Raw genomic sequence first — 17,046 nt, 5'->3', positions numbered from 1 at the left:
AAATCTGTCGTGACCAGAAATTGCTTCAAGAAGAATTGCAGTGTCAACAACAGAACTAAAGCATCCAATTACATCTAATGATGACGCATATGCCATGAGTCCAAACCTTGAGACACGTCCATAGGTTGGTTTTATTCCCACAACACCACAAAATGATGTTGGCTGCCTAACAGGAAAAGGACGTGTGTGGTGTCTTTTCTGCTTAACCACAAACGTTACAGGAAGAAAGTAGCCATCTTCTAGAGAAGCATAAGCCTAGATAAAAAACAATGATTCATATTACTCATAGACCTTCTGAATAGCGTCCAACTCATAGAGTAGGACCTGGATGAACTGTCCTTCACTAACACCATGCCAGAGATAAATAAGCGACATCCCCAACAATAAGAATCAGTAGGTAAAGTAACTTCGGCGTCGTCAAACACATAGTTTCATATGAAACCTACTTCCAAGTTTGCGGGTCGTATTATAAACTACTTCCCATTGTAGCCAAGTCATATGCAATTCATGCATGTAAATAGAGTAATCTTATTTCATCGTATACTAGGAGTAGATGCAGCAGTTAGAGTACATTTTAAATTGACTTGATGCTATTCAGCTATACCACTAAGAACTCGTTGAAAACGTATCACAATTGGAAAAAAAAATCTCCTATTAAGATGTAATCAGGTTGGGACTATACAGTTAACTGACCACAAATAACCTCACAATAGAAACAACATACAATTACAACATTTTCATGTTTTGCAATTGTGCCCTAAATTTCCAAAAAATCAGTAATAATAAACATTTTGCATCTTCAAGACCAATTCCTTTATCTTGCTGTCGATGGCATTCAATCTCTCTACTTCAAGCTCAGTCTAATAACTAATATATCAAAAAGTGACAGAATACATTAACTACGAAGTCTAATTAATTTTGAAATTATAATAGAGTTGACAAACATATGAAGAGATTAAAAGAAAAATGAAAACTTACAAACTACAAAACTCTTTGTAGAATCCACATCTGAATTTGTGAACCAAAAGCATAGGTTCATGAAAAAGTAAAACTCCATCAGAAACAGAACCATTTCTGAATCTAATGCGAATTGGGTGGAGAAACTGCGAAATGGAGAAAACTCCATAGGAACAAAATTATAAACCCTAGAAAACGAAACCCCAAAAACCAAAATCAAGACAAAGAAAGCTTATCTTCATCGACTGTAGCAGTATGAAAATCTTAAAAGTTGGAAAAGAGATCACCTTTGTTGGGACAAACAAAACTGTTTCCTTCAATTCACCGTCGTCGAAATTAGCGAACAGATTTAGGCGTGTTGAGATAAAAGGGTTTCTCTTTGAGAAGTCAGGTAGAGAGAGTTGAGATCGAGAAGAAACCCGAAGTCTTTTGAGTTTAAGCTAAAATCTTTATACCTTCAACGCCTATATGCCGTCACAATTTTTTTCGGAATTTTCTTAAACAAATTAAAATAACCTTTTGATTTATTGTGACGCTAAAGACCCAATACTAACTCCTAATGGCCATCACAAAGTTTCTGATGACATTTTGGCATCACAAAGCCTCAAAAGGCTCTGTCACAAAAATGCAGTTATGGTGTAGTGGTCATAAGCAAAATGAATTAGTCTAAAAATAGTACTAAAATGTTATGATACACACACACTAGCTAACAACTGCACATACTCACACACACACACTCACACACTAGGTAGCAGCACACTCACACACTAGCTAGCATCAACACTTGGAAGCAGCAGTACCCGCATCACCAGTCCACTACACTACCAGTCACACCACTACACTATTTGCTTCGGTAGCCAACACTATTTGCTTAAGTATTGTACTATACCAAAGCAATGTGTGAAAGGCTAAATGTTAATTTCAGTTTCATGGCCGAGGACTTTAGTAATGAAGTATTGAATCTCTTAGAACTTCCCAATCCTTCAGAACACTTGAGCACCTTTTAAGAAAACAAACTATAAGGAACTCTACTTTTCCATGTTGGTTGCCATAAGGAAAATGGGAAATAAGGCACATATTCTAACATATAGCAATTCAGCTCCACCACAATAAAAAAAACACTTTTGGCAAGGCAGTCACTCAACAACCAGACGAAGGGCACTATGGACACATAAGTTACTAAGCTAGCTAAGTATAGGGAAGCCACCCATCACATATCTAGTTTCAGCTCTAACACTATAAAAAAGAGCTACTTGTCAGTCCTTGTTTTTTTTTTTTTTTTTTTCTATTAAAAGCCCTTGTTATAAACTAAACACAAGCACCATATATACAATTTTTACCACTGATTATATTTCAACAACTACAAAACCAGCTACTGCTTTCCACTTCTCTTCACACTTCAAACACAACCATTTAATCTTTGTCGTCGTTTACTTTTACCAAAATGCGTCCGGCCACCAAAGGAATTGAACTCGCAAATAAAATAGTAAATCTACCATACAGAGTACCACTGCGCACATATTGTACTAACCTTAAGCTGAAATATGGAGCTAAAGTATGCAAATATCTAACACAAGTTGAACACAATATTCATTACCAACATCTCTATATTACCTGTATGTGGTGCATAGCTACACCATACACAATATGTAATTTTTTCAAGGTTGCATATTAAGCTAGGAATTAAAAGTCGAGATTTTTACATGTCGAAATAATATAGAACTAGTGAGCACAACTAAATTCGGAACTGGGAGTGAAGAGATTTCGCCATGTCTTGTAGGCAATCTCTCAAAAATTTCAGACAGGAGAAAACAATCTCATTTGTTGGGTTGGGGTTTTGAAAGAGAAGAGAGAATTACTTGCTAGTGGAGGCCGCGTTGCGCTGGTATTCTCGGGTTGAAAATGGTGATGGAGAAAAGAGGCGAGCTTGATGGAAGAGAAGAGGTCGATAAAACTTGGAACTGATTTAGGAGAGAGATTTAGCACTCGATGCACAACCTACCACGTGCATCCTTTTAAAACGCCTAGATGCCGTTACAAAGCTTTTCAGGATATACTGAAGAAAAATTCAAGTAATTGTTTGATTTTTTTTCTTATGGTTTTTATCAATTAGTGACGCTAAATAGCTGTCACAAAGTTCTTGACGCCATTATGTCGTCACAATGAAAAAAAGTCTGTGTCACAAATATGTTGTTATGGTGTAGTGGTAGGTAGAATTTTGTCCAAATTTTGGGATGTATTGGCCAATCAGGTGGTTGATTGTACCAGTAATCAATCCATTTCTTTACCTGAAAGCTTTTGAAATGTAACAATCTTAAATTCCAGGGAGTTAGGTACCATAAAATTTTAGTAAATGTACATTGTAACAATAAGTGATAAATAGATTCATCAGAGGAACCACATAGAAGACATGATTTGTCATGGTATATATATAAAATAGTCTGGCAAGGTGGTTTCGAGTTGGCACATATTATAGTAACATTTCCAGGCAAAGAGGGTGGCTCTAAGGTTGCGATTGTTCTGCCAAAAATTTTGGTTTGTTTTGGAGGTGGTTGTCTGTAGATTATTGGAGCTTAAGTGTTTTTTTTATAAACTTGGATTTCACTGAATGTATGATCAACTCCTAAATGTGCGTTTTATTACCCTTATATTGCTGCATTACAGCTCTTCTTACACTTAATGAAAAGATAACTCATAGCTTTTATTGTCTTTTTTAGGTTACAGAAAATTTCATACCACTTATCATAAAAGCTGCGTCTTAGCACCTAAAGGAGCCTTAATCATGCTTATTATGAAGACCAGAAGATGCTATGAAAAAGTACTGAAAAAAGTCAAAGTCAACGGTCAATGTCAAAGGACAAAGCCCCCAACTCAGAAGACCAAAGATGGAGGCCCCTATCTCAAAATATGAAATTCTCAAAAACCTACCTTGGTCAAGAAGAAAACATAAAGCAAAAGTGAAGTGTGAGGTGTCTCAAAAATAATGGAGGAGGGCAAATTAGTAAAAAGCAAAAGTAGGGGTATATAATCTAAAAGTTAGGGAGAGAGAATGCACCTAGACTTAATCTAGTGTCATGTATGATTTATTTTATTGTCTAGTTTTTCAATTAAGTCATTTACTTTCTTGTTTTTCAATTCAATCTTGTTCTTATTTTTACATTTTCAATCAATCAATCAATCTTATTTCTTTGTGTTAGTTTTTCAATCAATCATTTTCTTTATTTGTTTCCAAGTTATGTTTCTTTCAATCATTCAACAACTTTAACTTTGCTTTCAATGTTCTTCATAACTTAAATAAAAACACAAGTCCTAAAGATAAGAACTCCACATTCCTTTCTTCAAACTCCCATCATTCAAGCCCAAACAATCTAGGATGAACCTCACTTCTTAAACTCTTTTGAAGTTACTCAACACTAACTCAGCTTCAAATGGTGCCGTCGTCATGAATTGAAGGAGCAAGAGGCTTGGTTGAGCATTTAAGAAGGGAAACATCCTTCTCATCCTTTTCACTTGTTTTTTTTTTTTTATTTTTTTTATTTTTTTTTTTTTTATTTTTATTTTCATTGATTTATTTCGTTATTTTTTTCTACTAACTTACTTTTTGTAAATACCAGGTTTAGAAATCAAAATATAGAGAGGAGCTGAAGTTGCTACCGCAAGACGACACAACTTGGCTGGAGCCAACGGGCGACTGCGCGCACGTCTACACCGATCATTGTGCGCGACCATCGATCCACCTAAGCACACCACTACTAAAAAAAAGGCTTGTTGTGTCGGTTTTTAAGTGACATAACAAGGCTGATGTGTCGGGTTTTTCTGATTTACAAAGCGACACATATAGTGGTGACACAAGTTTTTATCAAACCGACACAATATATATATTATTTGTGTCGGTTATTAAGTCTAAACTGACACAACATGTGTACTACTTGTGTCGATTTTAGCCTTGCACCCATGTAAATTTGCTTTGGGGAAAGTACAAACCGACACAAGAAATAGAGTTGTTGTGTTAGTTCTTTTTTAAACCGCACAAAATTGGATCCCTTATTGTGTCGGTTTTAGTGGATGGATCACTTGTTTCGATAAAAAAAAAATGTAGAACCATTGACCTGTATAAAATCATTGTCATCCACATCGATATAACACAACTAACAATCTCAAAAACAATTTCATTTCATTACTAAATAATTCCATTATCTAACATCAGTTTACAACCAACCAACCAACTATCCAAAATACAAAATGAAAACCCGACCACAAAATAAAACCTAATCACCCTAGTCTAGTCTAACACCATGTGAGAAAATGATTTCAGGTCTAGCTTAGCTTTTATCCATCCATCTAGTCATCATAGCTGTGTTCTATTAAGTTTAATCTACAAAAACAGAAAAAACAAAATAAAATAATTGGAAGTAGTTAGGTACGGTTCAATATATCGTAAAGCGACAAAATTCATTATAGTACAAAATGAAAATACGGTACAAAACTCTTTTCTAGTACAAAATGCCAATACGGAACAATTTTTTTTTCTAGTTTTGGAACAAGCAAATATGTACCGCCCCAAAACTCAAGCAATTACAAACCTATGACACGTGGTTTTTATAGTAAAATTTCGGCAGCATCTCCTCTGTATTTTTGACATTTCATAAATATAAACCTGTCATAACCTGAATATCACAATCATATATTTCTTATTGGTTAACCCAGTTACTTAACCGTCTCGACAGATGCCAGAGCAGTCAAATAACTGGCTTACAAAAATGAGATCACTTCAACATTATGACTTAGTATGTCAAAGTACTTGAATGCCTCGACTAATGCCAGATCATCAAAGCACTTCGTACAAAGTCATTACCGAAAACACAAGTAAAATACATACATCCGAGTCCCATAGCTATCGAAAGGTGTACACCCTTAACAAATGATATTTCCAATGTGTACATATACCATATTTCCTAAAGTTTCCATTGATTATAAATTTAGTGTTTGCTTTATTGTTGAGTTGGTAATGACTAATCATATATCCATACTTAAATGAAATTCATTTCGACGCTTAGATCCAAATTCAGAACGAGTTCATCTTATACTCTTCTCATTTCTCCTAATACCAAAAGATTGAGCAATATACCTAACTATTGAAAAAATTGTAGATTAACAACTAAATTGTTCCAACATACACCTTAGCGGCTACTTGGACTCCTTAACAAGCTAGCTAGCTAGCTACTCCATGGGTAGCTCAAAAAATAAATTAGAAAATAGTTCTAATTAATATAAGCCAATAGAGCCCATATAATATCTTCCACAAATAGCCGTGATGATCTATTGGATAAGTTGGTCAATAAAGCCAATGAAGTCCTGACGAAGTACATCTATTTCCCTGGTTGTGTACGTGTCCTTGCTAGCCAACTCCATCACCTAAGTGAGTCAAGAAAAAAGTTGATGGATTATGAATTTTTTTCGATAACAAACTTTTTTCGATATCATATTTTTTTGTTTATGTTGATGTGATGCATTAAAGAACATGATAACTCTATTCACCTTCTTTTTTATTGGTAGGCCAGGATCCTCGATAAAGTGTAGCATAAAGATTTTTACAATAAGAACGAAAAAAAAATAGTCAGCCCTGCTTGTAACTTATTTAAACTCATAATCAACCAAACTTTCGAACCGAAGGACTTATTCATAAAGGAAACGAGTGCAATTCAAGGCACTATTGCAAAAGACCATATCCAAATAGCTAGGGGTCAAGTCAAAGAAATTAAAAAAGAGTACTCACGTGTTTATCTCTAATTTCAGATTTGGATTTGGTTCACTTCCAAGAGAATTAAACCAGTACACTTCCATTGATGGTATGTCAATACCTATTAAAACTCAATGTCCGCTGCGACAAATCAAGTATAATTAAATTAAATAAATTCTTACAAAAATAAAAAATTATTTCATAAAAAAAAATATACGTACCCTAAGTTATAAGGAATTAAAAGTACGCGGTCGCCATGGATACTAACCAACTCTTGAATGTATCATGTCTTACCATCATCCTTTGTAAGAATATTAATGTTTTGAGGGTTTCCAAATGCATATTTTGCTTGAGCAATCCCATAAGTAGTATACAAGTATCTAAACCATATATAAATCAATTAGATTTCATTGTATCAAACAAGAATGAATTTTAAATGGCAAACCAAGAGTTCTCACCTAATGTATGTTATCAGGCAAGAGGACACTAACTGTCCCATGTGACACACTGACACACATCACTTAGCTCATCCATACTCACTGTTATATCGTCCAAACAGTCCAGCTTTTGGTTCTGTAGCTCGTGCTGATTGTGCACTTGTAGCTAGCTCGTGTTCTCAAGTTCTTGCTCCGTAGGTGGTGCTTTTCCAGCAGATCTTTAGCCACCCGTACTGTTCTTTAGCTTAAGGTACTATTCTAGATTAGCCCGTATACATAGGTGCTTGTCGTATACAAGGAAAAACATGAAAGATAAAAACAACTAAGTTGATCTTTGGTTTGTACTTAATGAAGAAGGCATCCTTGTTGTGTTTTTTGTACATGGCCTGGCAGCAATCAGACTTCACCCTAAACAAAGTTTTGCTTATTTCTTTTTTGTTATGCATTCTACAAAAATAAGCAATTCGGAATGCTATGAAAACATGAGTATAACTTCGCTCAAGGGACTCATGGTTGCAAATGAAAAATAAACAAAATGCTTAACAGATGCAACATACACACCATTTTCACAAATTCTCAATGCTATCAATAAGTAACCTTCTCACACAAACAAAACAACATACACTAAACATTCTAAAACAAAAACATATCAACATTTAAACACATACCAGAATCACTTCCATTTCGCGTAAAACCTTTGATCACTACACAACAACATTCTCTGCAACGACAAGTCCACATTCCTCTCCTTTAAATGCAAATGCCTAGGAACAATCCTTGTATCCAAACTAAATGCAAAATACTGCGGAAACACCTTCAATTCCTCAACAACACATCTCTCCATCTCCTCAACCAAATACTCAACCTTCCCCCTCAAATTATTCTCAATACTATATCCAAAAATCGCAGGTAATCTCCCACAAACCCTCCTCGCTCAGCCTCGTCATTGGTTAACCCCAAACTCTGTAAATACCCAATCTTCTCAACAAACTTCTCTACTCTAGTGTTCAATAAATGCACATTTAGACTAGAAGGAAAAACAAAATAAACCATCAATTGCAAGTTAAACAATATGAGGTTATTCAGAAAAATAAAAACAAAAATAAAAAATTAACCTTTAACAGCAAGGCCGAGAGTCTGGAAGATGAAAGCTTGATTTTTTGGTGAAGATGAGAGATGTCGAAGACGAGACAACAGAATGAAGGAGTAGCAGGAAGAAACCGAGAGGAGAGGAAAATGAAAGCTTGAGTTTTTTTTTGTTTTTTTGTTAAAGAAACGGCAGGGAGACGAGAGAGAGTATGTTCATTTTCAGTTTTTGGGCTTGAAATTTTTCGCTGAAAATGTTGATTTGTCGGTCTGATGAAGTTATGAAAACACTATACCCAAAGTTTTAACCCAACCGACACAACAGCTTGCGCTATATTGTCGGTTTTAGTTGAACCACCACAATTGAAAAACTTGTTGTGTCTCTTTTTGATAAAGTGACACAACAAACCTGATCCTAAAGCAAACAAATCTCAAACTGACACAACAAGGTTTTTGTGTCGGTTTCCCACATCACCGACACACCAAAAACTGACACAACATGCCTTTTTTTTTGGAAGTGCACCACCAGCAAGTTTTTTCCAGATCCATAAGTTTTTCGATGTTGATTTGAACTCCAAGCCTGGATTTTGTAATAAAGTAGGATAAACTAGTAGAACTAGTTTGTAATAGTTAGAGATAAAAAGAAAAATGAAAAAAAAAATTAGGAAAAATGTTGTTTGATTGATTTTTGTGGATGAACATGAGTTGAATTTGGTTGAAGTTATATATTTACTAAGGGATTAGAGTTTTTCATTGCCTTGGAAAGTTCAAGTGTGTGTGGCAAGTTGTGAATCATAGCTCATACACTTTGAATCAACTTGGTAATCAACACTCTTAGTCCATTTGACTCTAGTTAATCTAGATTATCAATCTTAAGCTAGTTAATCTATTAGATTAGCATAGTATTAGTTTAGTTTAGTTTTGGACCCTTGAAGGCAAAGTTGTTTAATTATCAAAAACCCAACTTGTGGGCTTTTTAAGTGGGCCTTTATTGTAACTTAAAACAGGATAAAACTCAAAAGGTTGGGCCTGATTCTCAGATCACACGCCAACCGACGTTGCCTTCTCCTCAAGCAGCGTGTAAAGATGGCTTGAGAGGTAAATTTTAGACCTCCTCGAAGCCCAAGTAAGAGGATACCTTGTGTGTTCAAGCATGCTTATGTGATTGTTTGAAATTTAAATTCCGTACTACAATTTACATTTGCGCATAAGACTAAACCCGAGCCACATAACAACCATTGGGAAGTCATTCCCCAATGTAGGTAAATTGGACGTTGCTTGATTCTTGAAGCCCTATACCAAAAAAATGAATTAAAATAAATCAACTAGAGCTTAAAGTAGCCACGCTCCTCCAGAAAATGACAAAAATATAGTCACGAGGATTTAGAGTAATAAATTACCAGATTCTGGTGGACCAACTACCTTCTTCACTCCCCTCCCCCATATTCATCGCAAGTGAGATTCTTGATAGCATACCACTTAGTGAAGTGACTTCCTACTCTTCTGAGACGTGTAGTAGAGCCATACTAGTCTTGCGCCCAATTGTTCTGTTGAATAGGGCATAGTAAAATATAGACCAAAGCAAAGCTTGCAAAACTCCATACTTGTAAAAACGAATTTCAAATTCTTGAGCATACGTTACACCGTTTGCACATGTTATGATAGTTTTGGGGTCTTGCTAAAAGTGTATGATACTGCGTTCGGGCACTACTGGTATTAGCGAGAATAAAACTTACTCACCTAGGAGAGCACGTCGTCTTAGAAAATTTCCTATTTCTAGTTCTTCATCTATTAAGATGGCCGACGAAGTAGTACAAGCTGAAGAGCCTCTCTCCAACTTCTACACACCGTTGCAAGATGGGCCTCTATCTTGTATATGACTCACACCGCTCACGAGCGAGTTTTGCATTCCACCGAACGTGTTCAATCTTCTACCCATCTTCCACGGGTTAGAACACAAGTTATCGTACGAGCATCTACCACTACACCATAACATGCTATTTGCAACGGCAAATAACCGTTGCTAATAATTTTCGCAACGCTTTTTAAACGTTGCAAATATGGCGTGGGTAAAGTGTTGGAAATGTTTGAAACGGTTAAGAAACATTGCAAATAGAAATTCCCAATGGTTATTAACTGTTGCAATAATGATTTGTAACGCTTTTTATAACTACTTCGTACACAAATTTAAAACTTTTGCAAAGTCATTAGTTAATTTAAAAATTGTTTGTAATGTTTATAAACCGTTGCTGATCAGTACACCATAATAGTTTTTTCTTCCGTACCCCATTTATTTTGGGGCTTTGTGAATCTGCAAAAGCTTGTCCTTCCTGACTCTATATACAAACAAATATAAAAATTTGACATTCAATTTTAGCTACTGATCCATGAACCACATTCACACATTTTACAAGTAAATCGACAACATAGACGAGTATAATGCTGGAAAAAAAATGATACTCATTGAACCATATAACTTAACAACATTGAAAGATTTTTTAGTGGTTATACTTTTGTACAATAGTCTTAAACAAGAGAAAATCACTCGTGGATTGAAAGGTACAAAAATCCACACATCCACTGTCATAAATTCCAATTCCAAGTACCTTCCAATTGCAATACCAAGTGCAAATATCTCCTTCAATTTCCAGCTACCAAGCATAGGCATAGGTGATGGCTTCACTCATTACAAATGATAAAAAACAAGTCGACCATACACTCCTTAGTACAACTCCATAATTCCATTTATTTCCTGAAAATTCAATGTCAAAATACTGCTTGTTAACTTGAAAGGACACCTAGCTACCTTATAGGATAATGAATATAAAAAAGGATACTTTACCCCCTTCGACGAGGTTAGCTATTATAGGATGTGACTGTGGACAATTTAAACAATCAAATGGTTGGATATTTAATGCATGGAGTGAAAAATAAAACTATTGGGGAGTTTTTATATATATTATTATTAGTGTTTGAAGATGGAATTAAGAAGATGTAGAGGATAATGAGGAGAAGTGTGAATGGAAAGATGAAAAGGAAGTTTTTTTCTTCTTAATGTGGGGAGTGTAAATGAGGATTTGTCTCTTTTCCATGCACAAGGAATACATATGTATTTATTCTAAGCAACATGATCCATAAGTAAATCTGAGTGAAAGGAAGTTATACCTAGTGCAGGAACTGATTTATCATTGAAGTATTATCAGCAAATCTATAACTAAATATTGTACGCTACTTAGGCATCAACATAATAAGTGTTGTCAATAGGATCGGATGAAGATTAAAAGCAAACAAGAAATTTGTTTCTGTACTACATCACATTCTGTAAAAGGAAAAAAAAAAAATGTGCTCACCAAGAAGAGTGATTGGAAATGGAAGTGGCAAAAATATACTAGCTCAATAATATCTTAATTGCTAAGCATCTTGTGTACATTTTACAAAAACTAACTCAAGCATATAACTAGACACAAACACAAAAATAGTTAAGATAATCATGGTTGCATACTGGCAAAATTGTTGATTTTCACCAGAGCACAGACATCCCACCTCTAAAACACGCTTTCCACGAAGAGATAATTGTCCCTCCCGAATCTACAAGCGGAGTTGCTTGACCAGATCAAGTGAACCTTCCCATAGTTTCAATCCTCCTACTCAATACACACAAAATAAGATTCCACAATCAATCATCCAATCCATCGAAACCTAACAACTCCAAAAAGAATCTAAGGTAACAAACAAATAGAATGGAAACTGAGAAGCACCTTCATATTTTCCAGGAACTAAGTCTGAATTGGAAAAAGAAAAAACGTCTTGCGTACTTACTTGACCCTACAAAACAAACACACCACTAGATTCCCTAAGATAATCACAAGGTACAAATGTGTTTGGATGGGCATAGAGAAATACCTTAAGCAAAGTAAACCCTCTATCGAAATGAATGGACTCTACAAAGATAGTAATTCAAATTATTCGCGAATTATAAGGTTTGGCAATAAAACGAATAATTCGGTAATTTTTGAATGATAATGGTTTAATTCATGAATTGGTTGGGTCGGGCTTATAATTGCCGAATTATTATTCGAATTATTCACCAATTATAAGGTTTGGCGAATAAAATGACATTTGTATTATTTTTTCATGAATAAAATTGTAAAAATAAAATAAAAACGTTATATACTTATATATCAAAATTTTAAATGTAAAATATATAGCCAAATTTTAAAGAAATATATTAAGTATATACCCGCTTAAAACACGTATATCGTATTTTTACCGTTAAGCGTTTTATTGGACCGAATATTTAAAAGATTATTGTTGAAAATTTCTTTTTGCCATCCACGAATTTACTAGCTATGCTCTACAGTAAAGTTAGTTCAATATCTAGTAGTAAAGATCTGGCCTTACTACCATGCAAACATGTATCTCCACCTTCAAGTGCAGCAGGTAAGCAATATTTTTCATGTATAAGTAGAAAATTAATCATGGACAAACATAGAATTGAATTTTTATTTTAACCATGGGTATTGTTTCCTGAAAGACACAAGACGAGAACTCTATGAACAGGCAAAAAAGAGTAGCCCAGCTACCTAAAAAATCTGAGGCCAATTTTCTTTCACTGCTTGGAGATACAAACGACAAGCAATATCCCATCTACATGGAAGGTAACATTTTACTCTCACAATGGCTGGTAAAATGTTTCCCACTAGCTATGGGTGCATTTCTGAAACAAATTACCTTTCTAATCTAACTCTAATCATAGATTATCATTTTCTAAAGACCATTTCTCCACATAAGCACTTAAGAGTAAGCTTCTTACAAACTCTTCTAAATGCCAAAAAAATTTCAGGTCCAACACTCTACACACTGTGTACAACGGTGATTGATTTGGACAAACAAACAATATCCATTTTTCAGGAGAACCCACAAAATGGAGCAGTTTCTCATGTGTTTCCTGTTTGAAAGAAGTTTGAGATGTCATAATAGAAGCTCTCACCTCGTCAGTCCAAAATTAAAGTTGCCTTATGTGATGTATTCTAGCCCAACATGGGTCTTCTACTTATTGGCGCAAAGTCTTTTGGTCTCATCATGCACCTTACTGCTGCAACCTGCAAGCTAACCAAGAAAGGTTGGACTATCAAATTCTCCAAGCAACAAGAATTTATTAATGACTATTGAATTAATAAATGTGAAGTTCGGGCATACATTAATGTTGAAATCCAATCCTTGGGAGTAAAAATGAGGTCTTTGTGGAGTTGAAGAATCCAGCTGAATAAAGCCATGATGAACACAATACCCTATTTTCTTCCCCAAAGAGATGGGTTTCTCCCAAGTTGGGCTTATTAATGCAACAAACAACATCAAGCCAAATCCTTACACCAATCTCTGGTAGTAAATAAAGACATGCATTAGTGATTTGTTATATAATACTCAAAACATGAGAAAATTAAATTAAAAGTTAAAATAAAAACCTCAGTTAAAAGCAGTTCGACGCAAGGAGGAGGCTATATTGTTATACGAAGCAAGTTTCGAGTCTGTTTCAACAAACAAAGAGATGTTAATTGTTAGATCTAGTAAAACTTGAAGTGAAAAATCATATTAGTACTATTTTTTTTCCAGATCTACAACTTATATATGAAGAAAACCTAAAAACGATGAAAACAAGCCGAATTCATTTCCTTTATCACTAAAATATCGACCGAGCACATAGAGTCAGACCAAGCAAATAGATTTAAGGCAGAGAGAGCGTAGCGGCGGTGAGAGAGAGAGAGGAGAGAGAGTAAAGTTATGTTTTATATTTCGAATTTTTAATTTGCAACACTTTTCACATGATTTTTAAGTGTTGGCAATTAATTCTTGAAATTCACCGAAATAAAGCAGCGCTTTATAACATTGTTAACGCTTATATAGCATTGGTAACGTGCTAACGGTAAATAACCGTTGCAAAACAAAAAAGGTTCGCGTTGCAAATATCCTATTATGGTGTAGTGTACGCCGGATACATGAAGTATGTAATACTTCTCACCATCTGGGTGTCACCGACGATCAGGTTAATGATAAGAGCCCAAAACTGTAGTTTTAACCCCCTAACAATAATACTTTTAGACCAATTATGCGAGTAATAAATAAGAGTTAATGCTAATTACATGTTTTTATGTATTTCAGGCATTGGAGTCAATTATGTGCAGAAATGTGTCACTTTGGTGAGATAAAGGAGCAATGGTTGGTTGCTAAGAAGTTTTGTGATTAAAGGCTAAGATTCAAGAATAAAAAGCCTTTTTAAAGCCCGGTCAAAGCTAAAAAGTCAAAGTCAACGCGGGCAGAAATAGTGCACAAAAGTCAGCAGAACTTCCGAAAATCGTATATTTGGACTCAGACCTCGGAATTAGGCCTACCTTATGTCAAAACGACCGGCTCGGAAAGAGATTTCCAATGGTTTAAGTCTTGACCAAATAAGAGGAGCAGAAGTGGATGAAAAGTCTGCTGAAGTCAAATTCAGCTGAAAAGAGCTATGTAGATTGAAGAGATTGGGTTTTGGGCTCGATTTTCCGGCCCAAAACAAGGCTCCTCAGCCCATGCATGAAAATGTGGATCTGGTCTCCTCCATTTCAACAGAAAAGACTTAACTCTTAAGCAACTAGTTTTTAGGTAGCCATTAGCATAGAACTCTAGATCTAGATTTACATTCCATTTAATTAGTTTAATATCTTGTTTTAGATCTAGATTTATTTCATTCAGTTAATTAGTTTTTCAATTCTAATAGATTAGTTAGAACAAGTTGATTGTTATTATAGAATCGAATTTAGTTTACAATAAAGTATTAGTTTTTGTATCCAATTTAGTTTCATTAGATCAATAAAGTTAATTAGTTCTTCATAATCTAGTTTCATTTTCATTAAATTATTGTAGTTTCAATTCATAGACTTAGTTATTTATCATTGTTAGTTTCGATTAAATCTTGCATGAGTAGATTTCCATTTAATTGAAATAAGCAAATTTAAAATCTTTTTATCATGTCTTGTTTAAATTCAATTGGAAATGATAGTTTAATGACTCTAGGCTAAACCTCCATTAGAGGGGTTTGAGGAAGCCTTGATGAAAGCTTGATTGTTGTTAGCGTAGAATAGTCGTAATTTTCCATTCCAATCTAGAAAGTAATTAGTTCACCATGAGAATGAGTTTGATTGCTTCACATGCTAGTTGTTAGTTGGTAAAGATTACCATGAACAATTAGGGATTAGGAACACCCAATTGCTATGTGAAAGCATTGCAATTCGGATTACGACGAATTTTCGCTAGTTAATTAAGTCGAAGTTAAGGTGGAATCAATCCCCCCTAATTTCTATTCATAGTATCAATTTATCATTTTGTAGTTGAATTATCGTATCTTGTTAGCATAATTTGCATCGTAGTATAATTCCATCGTACTCTCATTGACTTTGGATAGACCGATAATCTTAGAAAATGCTAATTCTAAAGAACTAAGAGTAGAACGAATTCTCTACTCCAACTCTATTGTGATAACATCGAGAGTAGAAAAACTTTGATAATTAGCATCGAAAATAGTTTTAGTTTTACTTGCGTTTGAGTCTCGTACTTATGCGTAGGTAAAACTATCCTTTTATCATTTATCAGTTAAGCTACGAGTGTTTCCTTTCACTATAGCTGGTAAGAGTCATATTTGACTTCTTTCACAGAAAGTCGACTCTTTCGATAGATGGGAAAATATTGTTTTCTCCTTCATGAAGAAGTACTTTTCGCCGAAGAAAACAGAAGGGATAAGAAGAAATATACAATTCTTTAGACAGAGTCCAAGTGAGACATTTCCAAAGCATGGGAGAGATTCTCTAACCTACTCCATTCATGTCCTCACTATAAACTAAAAAAATCCACTCTTGTCCAATGTTTCTTCAAAGGTCTTCTCCTAGAACACAAAGTAACCTTCGACATCATGAGTAATGATAATTTTTTGGATAGAGGTGCAACTGAAGCCTTAACCTTTCTTGAGAACCAAGCTGAAAAGAGTACCTATTGGGGCAACATAAACAATTCTAGAATAGCCCAACCTAGTACATCTAAGGCTAGTGGTATATTTGAGGTGAAATCCAATCCAGAAATAAAACCCTTAATCGAAACCCTCACAAGAAAGATAGATGCCCTCACAACCAAACGAAAATACCAAACCCCTCATCCTGTCATGAACATAAATACCTCACCATGCAATTTTGTCTAAGCTTAAATCATATAGATGACACCTGTCCCTTGATCACAAAGCTATCATCACTTCAGCCAGAAGAAATATGTGCTTTCAATGTACCAAATGCACCATGGAGACAACATCCACACTTTGCATGGACCAGCATTCCACAAAACCAACCACCTCTAGGTTTTAACAAACCACCAAATATATTCAGACAAGGACAAGGACAAGGACAATGACAAGGTACCTATAACAATTAGAATAGAGCATTGGTTCCATCCTAGTTTAACCAAAACTACCAAAACCCACCTATCAACAACTAAAGAGACCTAGTTCCCGTTACACCATAAAATAGTGTCCAAACAAATAAGCCCACCGAGATAATGCTATCTGTCATGCAACAACAAACCCAAATCCTAACATCAATGCAACAATCTCTGAACTTGTTAGCCCAAGAGAAAACCCAGAAAAGCTCATTGCCAGGCCAAAAAGTTCAAAACCTTACAGCCCAAGAGATGAAAGTAGTCATAACCTTGCGATCTGGCAAAATAGTTGACAACAAGGTAGTTTTACCAGAAGACCCTACACCTATAGAAGTACCCATTCCAGTACCAAAACCGGAAATTGAAAGC

Source organism: Coptis chinensis, chromosome 4 (assembly GCF_015680905.1).
Source record: "Coptis chinensis isolate HL-2020 chromosome 4, ASM1568090v1, whole genome shotgun sequence".
In the NCBI taxonomy this organism is placed as follows: Eukaryota; Viridiplantae; Streptophyta; class Magnoliopsida; order Ranunculales; family Ranunculaceae; genus Coptis; species Coptis chinensis.
The sequence above is the reverse complement of the archived record's forward strand: the minus strand, read 5'-3'. Positions refer to the sequence as shown.